Raw genomic sequence first — 13,118 nt, forward strand, 5'->3', positions numbered from 1 at the left:
ACTTTAAAGGCACACATTTAACGCAGTGAAATTAATTTCATCTGTATGATAAAAGTAAATCTAAGTGAGTGTATCTTTCAAGTTACAAAGTGAAAAAAGCCACATGCACACAGGTACTTCTTTTGCTTCCACAAGTGTTGACCCATAACACAATGTCATTGATTTGATTTAGTTGCTTGTAGCAACAAAGTGTGATTAGCATTTTTATTGTCATGTTTAACCTGACCTTGTGAGGTTAAGAGGAGATTCTAAACTGGCCATAGGTGTGAGTGTGAATATTCTTCTGTCTCTATGTTAGCCTACGATTGACTGGTGACCTGTCCAGGGTGTATCCACTATGACAGCTGGGTTGACTCCAGGCACCCTACGACCCTCAACTGGATAAGCAGATAAGTAAATGGATGGATGGTTATGTTTAACTTGAGGCTGAGGTTAGAGAAACACCATCGGTTAAATATTTAAGCACATAAACAGTAATAAGTAACTATAAACTTTCTCTAATGTTTACTTTAGTGGTTTTGCTGCTGTAATCAAACCACAAACAGTGTGTCTATGTCCGGTTTTGTACGCCCACCAGCCAACTCACCCTCTTCCTTAAACACTCATGCAGCACAAAAATGTGCAAACCATTACCACTGGAACCAATCTGCAGAGGGATTAGGCATGAAATGCAAGTATTGTACAAGTATATGGAAGACAGAGGTTATGAGGAAACATGTAAAAGTATAACTAAGAGGGGCTAAAAAACTTGATTGTTCTAGCAAGAGATAAACCCACTGGATGCAAACCCATTCCTGCATCCTGTTCATTAGAAAATTAGTCATGTGACACTGAAGCTCATGGGGGTCAAAGGAGCAGACAACATGAGCTGATAGAAGTGCTGCTGGATGGAGAAAGTATTTTCAGTTATGACACATCTGTGTGTGCCACAATAGTTGTAATGCTGTTTAAATGTGTCAGGTTTTTATGGCTACAAAGATCACACCTGTGTGCACATTATTTAAAAGCCACACAGCATTTTATTGTCACTGTGTTCTGCCCTTTGTACCTTTTTGCTGGAAGCTTAATTTAGCTGCATGTGTTTCACTAGTTATTTAACTGTATGCTGCACAGGACACAGAATCCATTAAGCTATTTTCACTGACCTTGGATTTTAGATTTTTTACGCTATCTCAGGTGCTTTCCGCCTTGTTTGAGGCGTGCAGGTTATAATCTCAGCTGTGGAAAGCTATAAAGTTGAATGATGTGCAAAATTTAAACAGACGACACACAGACAGATAAAGAAAGCAGACAATTTAAAAGGGCTCTCTACTACATTTCATGCCTGAAGTCAAATATGTCCTGTGTGTTTTATCATTTCCAAACCACAGGAGCTATTTTTAGTGGTTTAGCGAACAGAACACAAAGCTGCGAGCTGACTTTCACTCTCACCTACAGTACATAAGAGTTTAGGAGGATGAAAGCTGTACATTTTGTTCCAAAACCACAGCATCTGAAGAGGAAGTAAAGCCATGCTTTAGCAACTTTACCTTGTCTCTTTTAACTTGTTTGTTATAAAGCAGCGTTGACAGAATGATCTTATCAGCAGCTGTCTTTCATTTCTTTTCATATCGCACTGTTAATACCTCCTCAAGGTCAGAGAAATACTTAAAGAGACTTTTAATTGAGGTTTGGATTTCAGTGAAAAGTGAGCGGGTGACGATGAATCATAATTTTGATTTTTTTGATTGCACTACCATATCAGAGTTGAACTTGATTTGATTTGATTTATGCTTTGGCTTATGAACAAATACACTCGAAACCAAAGACACTCCCTTCAGCCTTAGCTGTGTTAAGTGCTACTTGAGAAATGCACACCCTGAAACTGAGAGGATGTCAAACAATACCTTAAACCCAGCAGCATGGGCTTTTTGAGCATTTCTGAACCAAATAGAGCGAAAGCCAAACCTAGCCAAGCAGCATGTTTTTAATTGATAATGTTCGTTAAAAATAATAAAAATGACGTGTAAATATCTGTGATGTGTATGACTTCAGTCACTGGCTTCAAATCAAGACAGCTGACTTACTCCTCTATCACTGCTTCAACAACCAAATACTGACTTTGTCCCATGTCTTAATCAGCACATATGAGAGCAGAGTGATGAAAAGTCACGTTCAGGGACAAGAAATAAAGTTGGGAAATTCTTGTTCACAAACATGGAAAACATTTGTGTCCAGCAGCACGAATCAATAGATTAAAGGTCATGACTACAACACGACCTGCACTGAGTTGCATCCTGCTTATCATTCGCTTGCTTTCATTGAAAGGCATCACATATGTATCGCTCAACCTGCTGGTATGTTTATCTCACATTTACAACACCTCAGTCCAGATGTGAAACCAAACATGAGGTTCTGCTCAATTCATCAAAACACTGGCAGGACGGAGGAGACTGATGACAAGACTGATGTTGTATTTCTCATACCAACACAAAGATTTAGTGAGCGCTTCCCACGAAAAAAACAAACTTAAAATGAATCCCAGATGATGTTATTCATACCATTCTTCCAGTCTTTGCACAAACAATTTGCGACATGTTACTGTATGTCTGTTTACATTAGTAATGTGGGATGGAAAAGCAAAAATAAGAGTAGAGCATGAGAAGGTTAGAAGAGCTGTGTAACTATTTATTTTCCATTAAGGAGAAATCAGGTTCAGTATCTGAGAACTATTACGTGGAGCCAACTTCACCACTGGACAGTTATCAGTGTTGACCCCCGTTCCTTCACTTTCACAAATTCTTGCAACTATTGTGTGAAATATATATATTAAAGAAAAACTAAAACCAGCAATCATCAAGACAGAGTCATTATAAAAAATTACATAAACATGACAGACACTTTAATTTTCCTGCTTGTAATCAAAGTGCTCCTTCTGATTCAGGCCTTTCGCTGCTGCTGTTCTTGCAAATTAAAAGGGAAACTAAAACTTTTTACACTTCTGAACCTGATAACATGGAGATAAGAGATAAATAATGGTCAGCTGGTTCGTGCAGTGCTGCAAAAGGACATGCACTATGAGGTAAAGTGATTTGTGCAATGCCCGGGACTGTACTGGAACTGTAACCCACATAATTTCCTTTAATAAAGTATTCTGATTCTGATGATTCTGATCCTGAAGGCACTGCTGGCAGACTTATGTGGATGAGAAAAGACAGCTTGAGTCCCGTTTGCCTTTAGTCCCGTCTTCCTCTCCTCACCCTGAGCCTGATTCTGCCAGAGTTCCTTCCTGTTAAAGGGGAGGTTTTCTTTCCCACTATTGCCAAGAGCTTGCTCATTGTACTGTAGGGTCTTTACCTTACAATATAAAGTGCCTTGAGTTCACTGTAGCTGCCGTGTAAATGAGATGGAATTGAATTACAAAAACGCAGGCATGCATTTACTCCAAATAGAAGTCTAAGCACGTCAGTCAAGATGTGTTTACCCACTTTATCGCTGCAACTCTGAGATAAGGTTTGCTATTGTCAAGCTGGCCTTACAAATCAAACACAGTTTGGGGCTGTTTTTAGTTCCTGCCCACTCTAACACTTGCGCCTACATGCTGTAAGTAAGCTGGGTATTTAATATTGTCATTTGAATTTCAAGTTGTTAGCTGATGAACTGTTCCAAGGTGCAGAGATAAAATAGGGTTCTAGATATGACGATAAACATTTATGTGTGTCTGCACTTCTACTAGTCAAAGTGGAAAAACTGATAAAAGGATTTCTTAAGCCACTTAACATTGCACTGAGAGACTGAGTTGCAACACGAGTGCAGTTAACAGATGATTAGAATTTAACCCAGTGATGTAAATCAGTATCTGATACCACTGTAGTGGTGATATGAAGATTTACAGTCTCTCTCTGTGACTAAGAACTGCTTCGTAGGCATGTTGCTTGAGAGACTTTGAAATCTTCCTCATTGGTCATATTTAATACAGATAGTTTGTCTCATAAACGCAATGCTGAACTTTAAACGCAGCCCTTTCTGTTTGGTTTTAGCAGGACTAGCATTACTTTTCTGTCAGTCAGACTGAAATATAGCACAACAGCTACTGTACTGGATAAGCTACCTTCTTTGCTCTTTGTTAATGAACCCCTGAGTTTTACTGTAGCCCAGCTATAAAGTTGAAATTAGAAGCACAGACTGTTGCGTTTAAGAATAACCTGCCTTCATTTCCACATCTTTTCTCGATTTATGCATTTGGACACTCTGAGCTGAGAGTGATGTCACGATTGGAGGATTGCAGTGTTTTTATTCCGCTCATCCCCCTGGAGAGGATGCAGTGCCAGAGGTTTGCACAGACACGCACAGACCGGTTTTCTAAGAAACCAATGGAGAAAGTTCAAACCACGTGATGGCACAGAGGATGTATTCATTTTGTTGTTGTGTGTTACTTTTTTGAAACCCTGTCTGGTTAATGCACCAAAAGAAGCAGCTGCATTTTTATGAAGACCAAAACAACAAAAAAAAGAAAAGAAGAAGAAAAACAAGCGAAAAAAAAAAATACCCAGAACAAAAATTCTCTCCATTTTTCATTTATTTGTTTGATTAGTTTGCTGTAATTGTTTGAAATAATTAGATCTTTAAAAAACACACACAAATGAAATGTTATGGCTTTAAAGCCTAGTTTTTTCACCTAGCATCTGTTGAGCTCATTATTTCGTTGACTGCCACAGAAGACTTTTGGAGTATAGATGAGATTTTGTGGAATTGTGACCTCTTTGCTACCAGTACACAACCTCCCACCCATTTGGACCACTACTTTTTCACAGAACTTGGAGTGGTCTACCCTGACAAACAGACCTACCGCCACCCCCCCCACCCCCCACTCACAAGCTTACAGTAAACTGCTACTTCAGGGGAAATCCTGCTGGTCCCTTGTCAAAGGGCAGTAAAACATCTCTCATATGGTGGCTTGCAAGGATGAAACAGAGGCCAAACAGCCTCACCTCTCTCTCTCTCTCTCTCTGTTCCTTCCTCCCACTCACTTCTCTCACCGTTTGTTTTTCACCGAAGGGAAAGCTGAAACCTGTCTGGTTTGTTTTTCTCCTTCTATTGGCAGTGCGCCTGCTTTTAAAGCCCAGGTGTTGGTGAGCGGGGAGTCGTCTTTCACAAAAACATGAGGTGGATCGCAGGTTCAGGGGAGGAGTGAACGTGCGAAGAGGGAGGCTGTCACGGCTGTATTTCAGTATATCTCTGTCTCTAATCGGCGATGTTTTCTTCTTTCAAACCGGTCAGACAGTCTGTCAGCTGCCCGTCAAACAGTCAACAACACATTCTTCTTAGCTTAGTTAATTTGAACCCAGTGACACTGTTTTGTTGCTTTCTTACGATTACAGGTCTTACTTTGTAAAGGGTAAAAACATTTATCCTGTCTTTGTTAGTTGTGAACCTTTTTAAATAGTGTTAAAAACTGTAATAACTGTAACTTATATTATTGAGGCATTTTCTTGATTAATAATTTGATGTAAAATGACAGAGTGCAGAGGTCACTCTGTTAGCTGACCGAAGCATCACCTGGTGTGGTCTTCTGCTGCTGTAGCCAATCTGCTTTGAGGTTTTAAATGACGAACATTCAGAGATGCTCTTCTGCACACACCGGTTGTAAAAAGTCATATAGGAAATAATACTTAACCTGACAGTTAAAGTTTCTGCAGTCCCCTTCAGCCTGTTACCCACTACTCTCTACCTCACCTTTGGACTTTGGACGGGGCGACCGTGGCTCAGGGGGTTGGGAAGCGCACCTGTAACCGGAAGGTCGCCGGTTCAATCCCCAGCCTTTCTGTCCTGGTTGTTGTGTCCTTGGGCGAGACACTTTACCCTACCGCCTACTGGTGTTAGCCAGAGGGGACGATGGCGCGATATGGCAGCCTCGCCTCTGTCAGTCTGCCCCAGGGCAGCTGTGGCTACAATTGTAGCTTGCCTCCACCAGTGTATGAATGTGAGTGTGAATGAATAATGGCATTGTAAAGCGCTTTGGGTTCCTTGAAAAGCGCTATATAAATCCAATCCATTATTATTGTAAAAAGTGGTTATTTGAGTTTCTGCTGTGCGATCATTCTCCTGTTGAGATTTTCAGACGATTCTCTGTAAACCATACAAACAGTTGTTTGGATAAGAATCTCACTAGATCAGCAGTTTCTGAAATAATCAGACCAACCCATCCATCAAACATGCCATGTTCAAGGTCTCTTGAATCACCTTTTATCCCCATTCTGATGCTCAGTTTGAACCTCAGCACTCAGTCCTGACCATGTCTACATGCCTAACTGCACCTGCCATGTGATTGGCCAATTAGATATTTGCTTTAAAGAGCTTTTGAACAGGTGTTACTTACTTATGTGTTAATAAGTGGACACTTGGCCCCCGGTGCCATGTTGTCTGTTTGAACACTGTTTCCCTTACTAGCAGTTAGTTTCATTTTGAATGTCGCTAAGCGATAACACCTTCAACATGACACTTAAACAGAAGGTTCGGCTATTCCAGCCTCCCATTTGCATGCGCCTCACCAGTAATGCATTGTTACCTGTTATCTGTCATGTAGTCCCAGGCTTTCCCTGTATTGTTGAAAGGAATTAATACTGCCTGCATAGAATAGCTTTAGGTTGCTCAGAGTTTTCCTTCCTTATCTGTCTGGCACCCTGTGATGTTCATTATTCCTGTAAAAGACACTGATGGACTTTTGCATGATGGGAAGTTTAAACTGAAAAAGAAACCAAAGTCTGACAGCAGTGAGAAATCAGTGTTAGAGATACAGAGCACGAAGGATTTTCCCAATAATTCAGGAAGCAGTTTGGCAGCTACATAACTGCTGTTAAATGGAGTTCCCCTTTAACTTCAGCCAGACAACAGGTATTACTGTCACATTGCATCAGCTGACTGCATAGGTGTATTAGCTGTGTGTACCTCTTCCTATACTTAAAAAAAACCCCTGTAAAATAAAACCACAGCACAACTGTGAGCTTGGCAATCTGGATGTTTCCCTCTGGAAAAGAGAAACTCAGTGGGGAATGTTTTGTGGAAACAGAACTGGGAAAGCAAATTCCACCCCTGATGTACCCCTGACATCCACCCACCAGAACCCCATGGGAGACCCCATTATCTCCTCCTTCTCCTCTTTGTTCCTCTCTCCTACTGCTGCCAAAACCCAGCTGGAGCGTCTGAAGGTCACTCAGCTGTTTTAATCCCTCGTCCAGGTCACATAAACACACAACACTGAGAAGATGACGATTAAAAGTCCACGTGAGTGTTTTGAGCATTAGAATGACACTGAAACACTGAAAACACTGGAAATCAGCTACTGTGGATTATGTACAACCCCATTTGGAAAAAAGTAGTGTTGTGAGAAATATAAATAAAAACAGAATGAAATCTCATAAAGCCATATTTTAATCACAATAGAACATAAAAACATAAAAACGCGTTTCGAAACAGTTGGGACTGTGGCAAGAAAATCCTGGAAAAGTTAATGGTTCAGGGAAAATTTACTACTAATTAGGTTAATTGGCTGCATTGTGTGAAAAAAGAGCATTTAAGATGAACTTACTACAAACTGTGGAAAATGTTCAGAATAATGCTTGTCAAAGTAAAATTGCAAAGACGTTAAACATCTCATCATCTACACTACATAATATCATTAAAATGTTCAGAGAATCTGGAGGCTAAAATCCACAGTTGATGCCCGTAACCTTCATGGCCTCATGAACACATTCATTGTCTATGAACATAGTTCACCATGCCATCCAAAAATGCAGGTTAAAGCTCTATCGTGCGACAAGAAGGAATAATTAAACATGATGCAAAAACACTGTCATCTCTTCTGGGTCAAAGCTAATTTAAAATGGACTGAAGATGGAAACGGCGTTGTAGATCTGAACTGACCTGCTCAGACCTTTCACCTTCTGCAAACATTTGAAGCATCATAAAAATGAAAAATATAACAAAGAACATTCAGGTTTCCTCAGATGTTTACAGACTGTTGTAAAAAGATTTTTTTTTTAACGTTTGGTTCCATTTTTTTCTTTTAACTGATACATTTATTAGTTTAAACATTTGATCTGTTTGTAAAATGTGTGTTTTTTTTAACACTTTAAAGACGTTTTTGGTGACGCAACATTGCAATTGACAACAAAGGCAAATACATGTTGAGATAATAGTGGTTGAAGACACAAAAGCACGAAAAGAGAAGCAGAAATTAAGATAAAGGCCTAGATGATGGAGGAAAACCAATGAGAATAAAGGACCGGGTTAGATGTTTTTGTTGGCCTGCATCTTGTTTTGTGATGGTAGTCCAACTTGGTAGGTGATGATATGAGTTTAGCTGAGGGACGACAAGGACTACCTGTTCCTGAAACCAGTGAAGCGTGAGAATGCCCGGGACACAGAAGGCCTATTGTGTCATATCTGATCCTAACTCTGGAAAACTAGCAACTGAAAAGTAAGGCAGGCTGGCCTTGATGGATGGAGGAATGAAGGCAGACTTTGTGACACAGAGAGAGAACACACTGTACCCAGCAGCTAAACTTTAGGGAGATGGATTAGTTAAGTCAACATCCTGTAAACAAAAGGCTGTTTCACTTTGACATTCTAATGAACAGCGATACACCTGATGCAAAAGGATGAAGCATGTGATAAAGGATAATAAAGTTTAGAATTTTGAAAAAAAGCCAAAAAGTGCAAACGTATGAGGAGACAAAACCGATCCAGGTACACCACTGGTCATGGTCATATTACAAGATCGAATGCTTTAATTTGTATTTTGAATTTTGATTAATGTGACATTTAACAGCATGTTAGCAATTTGCAGACCGCACTACTGACTAGCTAACACCAGGACTGGCATTCATGATTAAAGAACCTTATCATGGCATAGAAAACATATTAAAAAATATTAATCCCTGTAAGATATTTACCTGATTAGTGAAAGAATAATGCATAAAATGTGCATTAAAAAAACAAGAAGCGGTCATTTATTTCCCTTTCAGTGTGTATGACCACAAATATTTGTTCTCAGCAATAATTTCCTTTCCCCAATCTGGAACATACACACTCCAGCACACACACACACACACACAACACTGCACAGTACATACAATTACAACTGCTTTGTGATCAGATCTGAAAGTACAGTGCAGTACAGTTTGTTCATACTCAGGAGGAGAGGAGGAGTCACGCTGAACTCTGATGTTACTGTGATCGCACTATTATGCAAACATTTTAGCCGTTATGGACAAATTTCTATCTCTGTTCTTTTTTTTATTATTTGCAAACTTCCCGACATAAGTAAAGCAGATGTACGCAGAAGTGTGCACCGACATAAAAGCACAGAAATCTACTTCAGCAGAAGATGTGCATGAGCATACGAATTACGTGTCAATATTAACAATTTGCACCAGCACGGCAACAACAAACAGCAGACCACTGTTTTGCAAATATTAGGCGTGCAGTCCGCACACTCACATGAATGCATGCATGCATTCACTCACGCCTGCACACGCAAACATGCATTCAGCTTCCTGTGTGCAGCTCCAGCTGCGGTGAGGCTGTAGACATTTAATTGTAATAACATGTGGAGGATGTGTGTGTTGAACCATGTGACAAGGCACGTGGGTGCGAGTGTTCTCTTTTGGCGTGGGATGCCTTCCTGCACGTATTTGCTTGCCCTGACTTGTATGTGTAAATGTATTTGGGCATGTGTGTGTGTGTGTGTGTTGTTTTGCTTGTTCACATTCTAACCATCACTTCTGTTTAGACTTTGCACATGGAAAGTTGTTTGTTTAAATGTGAATGCATTGACAATGCTCTCCCGTTGGACACGATGCACATCTATAATACTATCCACATGCACAGCTAAGTACAAAAGAAAACTAATGGCTGTGTTGATCTTGCAGAGGTCAGCAAATCTTAACTGCTTAAGACATGAAGCAATGAATCAGAAATTCCTTCTAGTGACGCTTGCAGCAGTGAGCAACAAAAACAGCACTGACCTTTGGCCTCTTTGCTGCTGGATGCAATATTTGCAAAAAGAGTTCTGAACTGCTTCTTCTGATAACCTCGTTCGACATTAGCAACAAAAAAAAAAAAGCAAAGACACTTTATGTTAGAAGCCCTCTGTGCACGTACATGTTATTGTGTGTTATTATGTCAGCATGTAGATTAATTTCATTTCAATGACTTCCTGTATAAATCTATTGCCCTTTAAAGACGCAGAAATGTATCTGGGAAAGCAGCAGTTTCAAGTAAACGATTTCATGCTTTTACTTTTAGGTTCATGAAGCAAACCTAACTTTCAGCATCAGACCAGCAACAAAGGGGAAGTGAAACACAAACTACGTGTGTGTGTGTGTGTGTGTGTGTGTGTGTGTGTGTGTGTGTGTGTGTGTGTGTGTGTGAGGACAGACAGCTGGAACATCAGGTTCTCACCCACTCTCCTCTCATTGGCTACACTGTTGTCAAGCGCATTTATTAAAAAAAACAAGTTGCTGCTCAGCCAATCAGGAGAGCGCTAGAATTTCCCCGACACTACAGCGTCTTATCTGTGGTGACATCACATGGCCCTTTAAACGGCACACCGCAAACAAGTTTAAATGGCCTGATGAGACAGAACACACAGAGGGAAAAAAAAAACTGTTTCAACCACGAATACAAAGTTAGCCTGCTTATAACAAACACACCCTTATGGCATATGTGACCACGCTGCATACATTCTCAAAAAAGCTTTCTGTGTGCATTTTAGCTCTTAATAAAACACATTGATATCTAATAACCCATGTATAATATAATAAATATTTTATAAATAATTAATGATCGTGATTAATGATCCAAAGTTCAGCCATTAAGATACTGGATCTCTGCCTTTTTAACATTTTAATGATTTCCTGCCAAACATGATTTCCCTGGGGAACCATTCGAAATGTTGAAATCAAAAGTAAAACATCAATCTAAAACAAAACAATCAAGAAATCACCAAGGTAACTCGTCTGCAGACTCATCAGGTCAGAAAAGAACCCAGAACAACATCTAAAGAACTACAGGCCTCACCTGCCTCCGTCAAGAATCGAGGTCTCAGTCCTGCTACATCATACTAACAGTCAAACATGGCGGTGGTAGTGTGTTGGTGTTTGGCTGCTTTGCTGCCTCCGGACCTGGACGACCTGATACAGTTGATGGAGACATGAAATCTGCTCTCCACCAGAAAATCCTAAAGAAGAATTGTTTCCTGGAGCTCAAGCACATCAACATCTCCACCTTGGAATGGAAAAAATAAAAGTAAAACAAATAAGGTTTTTGGAGTGGTCTAGTCAAAGTCTTTGGCATGGCCTTAAACACCCCATTTGTGGTTGAAAAATCATCCAGTGTGGCAGAACTAAAACAATTCTTCAGAGAATAGTGGGCCCACAGTGATGTAAAACACTCAGTGACGGCTTGCCTGCAGTTCTTGCTGCCAAGGGTGGAACAACCAGGTATTAAGTTTAGGGGGGGGATTACTTTTTCACATGGTGCCAGGTAGGTTTGGATAACTTTGTCTCTTAATAGGTTAAATCAGCATTTAAAAGCTGCATTTTGTATTTACTTGGGTTATCATTGTTTAGTTATTTATCTAATATTAAGATTTGTTTAATGATCTGAAATATCCTGTCTTCCTTCTCTCTCCCCAACCGGTGGCGGCAGATGGCCGCCCCTCCCTGAGCCTGGTTCTGCTGGAGGTTTCTTCCTGTTTTAAAGCACCTTGAGGCGACTGTCAGTGACAAATTAATTAAATAAAAAAACAAGAAAGGAAAGGGGTAAATACTTTTTCACAGCAATGTCTGATTTGTCTTCTCACCACACTCACTAATAAGATTCTTTGAATCAGTATGGACATGACACTAGGAAAATCTCTTTGTATTTTTCATCATAAAAACTAAAACCAAATTTGTGCTACATATCGTTTTTCATGGTCATGGTAAAGCCAAATCACAAAGAAATCTCATTATATAAAGGACTCAGTGGAGTGTCTCAGGGAGCATTTGAACCCGTCACTGGGTCAAAGACAATAACAGGAGTGACCCGAATAACCAGCCTGCATGTATTTGGTAAACATACAGAGGCATAAACACTAAGAAAACACACAGCATCCACCCGGAAAGGAGAGCTGAGCTGTGAGACGGCAAAAGGTTTACTACCTCTGTCTCAGACAAGGAACCATCCCTCCTATAAAATATATTTGGTAGCAGGAGGGAATCCAGGTGAGGGGGCACGGTTTGTTTATGGCCCTGGACAGAAGAAATGCTGCTATGTCACTGGGGGAGAGGTCACATTTAAGTGGGCCAAAATTTAAGTGGGCCAAAATCTGTAGCCTGTATTTATCTGAAGATTGTCTGGCCCTCTCTCTCTTTCTCTCCCAGTATACATATATATATATATATGTATAAAATCTAAAGGCTTTGCCTTTAGATTTGCCTCTCTGCCATCTACTTACAGTTTATTTAGCTCTATATAAGTATTGCAGAGTCACAAAATCTCTACATTTTTAGAATATTGTTGAGCCAAGTATCTTTCACAGCTTTACTGAATGAAATAAATATTTGAGCTACTTTAACAGAAGCTAGCGCCGGCTAAATGCCTCCTATTTGCAATTGAAAAGCTGCATAATTCAATTCCATTAAGTGCTGATGTTCCAGCGGTGACTTTCAGAGGTGATAAGCACTGGCAGAAGCTCAAACAGCTTCGTAGGGATATGTAATCTCTTGAACCGAGCTCGACTCGAAAGTTTTTTTTTCCACCAGCTTGCTGTCTGTGTGTCTCGCAGGTGTCGTGCAGATAAAATCAGCTGCACGTATACCCCAGACCCTGGAGACCCAAACCTACCATGATACATGTGGTGTATGGTGAGCAGAGAGAGGTTGTTTCCTGCTCAGCTCTGAGCATGTGACAGATCACCTCATGTGTTTGACAGAAACCTCTCCTCTTCCCCGCTACAGCACAGCAGAATGCATAAAAACTGCTGACTTCTGCTCTGCGCTTTCTCTGCTACCTTGTATTTGGCTGTTCCCTGTCAAGAAACTATTTGCTGTCTGTATATTTGGTGTCCGTTTGTCATCTCTATTGTCAAATAT

The sequence above is a fragment of the Oreochromis aureus genome, linkage group 3, assembly GCF_013358895.1.
Source record: "Oreochromis aureus strain Israel breed Guangdong linkage group 3, ZZ_aureus, whole genome shotgun sequence".
Taxonomy (NCBI): Eukaryota; Metazoa; Chordata; class Actinopteri; order Cichliformes; family Cichlidae; genus Oreochromis; species Oreochromis aureus.